Source organism: Bactrocera latifrons, unplaced genomic scaffold, assembly GCF_001853355.1.
Source record: "Bactrocera latifrons isolate USDA-ARS-PBARC rearing strain unplaced genomic scaffold, ASM185335v1 scaffold_7, whole genome shotgun sequence".
In the NCBI taxonomy this organism is placed as follows: Eukaryota; Metazoa; Arthropoda; class Insecta; order Diptera; family Tephritidae; genus Bactrocera; species Bactrocera latifrons.
In genome coordinates, this window is record NW_017537378.1 from 788,652 (window position 1) to 793,365 (window position 4,714).

Here is a 4,714-nt window from a genome sequence, read left to right on the forward strand (position 1 = left end):
CCTCTAGAGAAGCTAGGCGATCAGCACATTATCCATTTATGACGAAATTCATTTTCAGAACCAAACCGCCAAAGTAAACGGAATCGTGCCGATGAACTCATATGTAAAACTTCGAAATTAATACCAGATGTTTCAAGTGCTAGTAAACGGTCTCATATGACAAATCTTGCCTTGACTCACCTCGACCAATGACTTTGTTTCATCCACTTCGGTTTCCAGGGGCCCTCAATAATGTGGTGCATCCTAAATATCAAAATTGTAGGAACGCAATTATGTAAACCATTTTCGGTGTTGACGTTCTGTCAACAAATCTTCTCAGTCACATCACATCACATAATTTACACTTTGCTTGTACTGCATTTTTCTCCTTTTGATAGTAAAATAATAAAATATGCCGAAATGTGTTTTGATCTTCCATCTTAAATAGAGCACCAAATAAAAACTATTTAAAAATTTTTTAGAAATTGTTTACAAACAAGCCTTACCATATCATCTGTTGAAATATATAATATAACAGTAAAGCGGTTAAATGTAAAGTTGGCTGGGAAAAATTCAATAAGATCAGCTGTTGCCATCAAGCGAAATCACATAGTGCAAGATCCAACGAATAGCTTTAGGCTTGGCATATAGTTGGCTGAAGATATTTTTAGGTAAACAAATATAACGTAAAATTTTGTCATGTATACTTATTGTTGTTGTTGTGGTAAAATTTTGTATATTGGATTGTTTTTCAATATTTGCCTAGCTTTCTTCCCTTTGCATCACTAGGCACATATGTTACTAGACTTATTAAGAAATTAAAAGCAATACGCCTTATTTTTGTTTCAATGTTCTTTCGAAAAGCAGGAGGTGTCACTTATTGCATATTCTAAAATCTAAATTCCCGTTATAACTCAAAACTTATTGAAAATTATTAAAAAGTGCTGTTTAAGAAAAAAAAAAATTTAAATTTGCTAAAAAAAATTCTAAATAATTATAAGTCTCCAAGCTGTTTCAATATTGGACAACTTTTGGAAAAAAAATTATTTGGTGTTTATACATAATTTTTTTTTTATTAAACTTATACATCGTGAAGCTTAAAGCACAGTTTGTATTGGGCCTCTTTTAACGTATTATGTTTCTAAAAATCTAGAAAATATTTTTTTCTAATACTTATTCGAKTTAAAAACATATTTTCATACTTAAAAATATAAAAAAAAATATTCTGATTTAAAACACTTTTTAAAATTTTTTTTTGACTCCCAATAATTCATATTTTATCGATAAAAAAAATTTCATAACTTTTTTTTTAACTCTTAAGTTTTTTTTTTTTTTTTTTAATTCTCATAAATTCAGTGCAAGAAATCCATTTTGAACTTTAAAATGTGTATTTTTGTGTTTTTTTTCGAATACATTTTTTTTTACTTAAAACTGAAAAGAAGAAAATATTATTCAGATTAAAAACACTTTTTGCATATTTTTTGATGCTCAATAAATCATATTAGATATTTTTACTGTTTAAAAAATTGTGTTAATTTCTTTTAAATTCTTTTAATTTGGCAAATTTATTTTAATTTTTTGATTATCTTAATTTTTTTAAATTGTCGTAGTTTTTTAATACCTGTCTTCTCATTTACTTAAAACAACGGTGCCGGAAACCTTATTATAACAATAAGGTACCCAGTACATAACTTCATACTAACTAGTTACTAGTTACATATTAACTTAAATTCAACTATCAACGAGTTTAAAGGAATTGTTTAAGGAATTTATTTTCCAAAAACAAAAACATTTGTCTGTAAACATTTAGGAAGAAAAAAATATTCATCATTGCATCTTTAAAACACACAGAACTGTTAGCTTACATATAGTAACTCTTAAGCATTATTATTGTAAAGAGAATTCTTACATTACAAAAAGAAAATAATAATTATTATAACTAAGAGTAAAGAAACGCCTTTGTAACTATCAAGTAGTACTAGTTCGTAGACAACGTTGAATACCAATAAAAGTTAACTACATTTAAAACAGAAAACGAAATAAATTATATAAATAAAGAAATTAACGAAAATGGATTAATTATAGTGTTGTTGGTGGTGTTGTTGTTATTAACGATTTGGATTGATTTTCTTTGAGGGACTTCATATAATAATAAATAATTATAAATATAATTTCCTTAATCTATTGCAAGCTTAGCGCTCAGGAGCTCAGAGCTGGTAATGTTCACTAGGAAAGAGAGAATTCCAGGATATTAGACTGTCCATACAAGAGAAAGCAATCTACTTGGGGCTAATCTTAGACATGAAGCCTAACATGAGGACTGACACCTAGTAGAACTCATTTACCCTATAAAAGAGTTGTAAGGTCGATTATGACATCTGATGGCCAATAACGAGCTTAGCTGTATGGAAAGCATACAAAGAACAGGTAGTAYATATGCATCGGTGGAGCGCTCGGGCACTAAACTTTTTTTTACATTTGCTGCCCACAGAAATCAATTTTTAGACGTGAGCACTTCAGTATCTTTCAAGCGGATATCATAGCAAATTCGAAAGGCTTCTTGTTTTGACAAAGAATGTACGTAAAACAAGAAACGTGCTGTGACCAATGCGAGAAGGGTGTTAGATGAGTAGGGTCAGTGTAGCAAGCAAAGAGGTGGTCAGTGTCATGCGGAAACTCATTGCGCGCAGGACATATGTTAATCATATCGGGTTATATTCTGGATAAGTAGGAGTTTAACCTGATACTGGATCCATAACGAAGCTGCGCAAGGGTCTCTTTTCTCGCGGCAACTCGAGCTCTTCCCCTGGTGGTGGTTCGATTCCAAGTATGCCATTCACTGAGACAGAGTCGGCGAAGGTGTTGATGGCTCCACTGTGAAGGGTGGTCAGTGCTTGTCCGAAGTTAGTTACGTCCAAAGTCTGGTCGGCGTATTTTTTTTATGTCGTCCAAGTAGTTGGGAAGTGACCACTTGATGCTCCTAGGAGGCGTTTACCTCTAAACAGATGACTGCAGGTATGGTTTCTGCAAAAGCAAACCAGCAGGAACTGCTTCGAGAGGTGTTCATTATGATCCTTAACTGGGAGTCCCCTATGCAGGTGTTCGATAGGAGACATCAAGAGGCATCCTGTCGAAGTTCGGAGTGTAGGTTCTGACAAGTCGGGGGCTTCATCGTCTGCGTCCATATTGAGTTTCCAACAACGTTTCTTTGTGCTTTCTCCAAACGCTGCATGCTAGCGACTTGAGATTTCGTTGTGGCTCCAAGGTATGGCAATAATTGCGGTCGTATGCAGAGTGAAGGAGCACATATCAAAAGTCTCAACTAAAATTTTAGGATTATTGACAGTCGAAATGGCATTATGTCGATGTGAATGGGCATAGTGCGGAATTTTTGCTTTGTGAGATACTCAACTGCTGGGAACTATGTCAACTTGCAGAATTTGTCAGTTTGGTGTGAATCCTTCCAGAATACTCAAGAAAAATTCAAATGTAACCTTTCGGTCCGCTTAAGACCATGATTCAGCAAGCGCCTTAGTCCAAGCGAAAATCCCAATGCAATTTCGTCAATACTATCAAATGAGAAAAAATGTCCGCCCGGTGAGTTTATGACCTTATGGACCAGCTAACTTTCAGAACTATAGTGCAAGAAAAGTGAAATGAAAAAATCACATGAATGAATGATGATGGAGCTTATAGACAGATGGCACCAGTCTTAGGTCAAATCATCTTGGTTATTGCATATCGATACATTGTTTATGAAGCTTGTGAGCCGAAAATTAGCTTTCGGCGAAAAACGGATCGGTCTCATACAAACCCTTATAATTTTACCGAAATTAAACGAAAATACAGTTTTTTTTGGTTTAAATAAGTTTTTCATTTATTTTTGTTGACAAATTTTACACAATAATTCATTTCAAATGTTCGCTTTCACATTTTTTTTATGCTTAGTATGCGAAGGACATGTGTGTTTGAGTTCATTTTCACTAATTTTTCTTGTCTTAATTCAATACAAATTGCATTTAGTTACTAGAATGTAGATACTTTGTGCTTACTCAATTAAACTAAAAGTATACAATATCAAAATTTCCAGCTTAAATACATTAAGTACATAAAAAATGCAAATACAAAACGATAATAGCAATTACCGTTAGTCGAGGAAATAAAGTAGTGGGCAGCATTATGCCATTAAAGCTAGATATTAATTTATATAGTAGAAAATATTTCTCAAAACTAACGATTAGACTTACTTAAAATAAAATATACGAGTCGTATTATGTATTAGTATACATAGTACATAACTGTTTATTAGAGAATATATGAATTTATAAAGCTAAATGTTATCAACAAATGAGTGAAGACGAAAATGACTGGAGTGGAGAGAGTCTGCTGTATGAGCTAGTGAACGAGGTGAGTTAGCGTAAATATTGAAATGGTGGGTATTGTTGTTGTTTTGCTGCTGTCGTCGGACAGGCGTTGCAACTAGACGACTTAATTAACGATTATTTAGATTTAAAAAATATTTATTTATAACGACTAAACGAAAATGTAGCCTTATTGCTATGCTTCTGGGTATGTATGTGAGTGTGTGTGTGTCGCTTACGTAATAACCATCACCGTTGATTGCACAATAAACCCGATTATTTCAAATAAATTATGAGTTGCGTACATATATACAGCGCTAGAGCATGGGAGAGAGCGACACGTGCAAACACCAATTTTTGAAATGGAGTTTGGA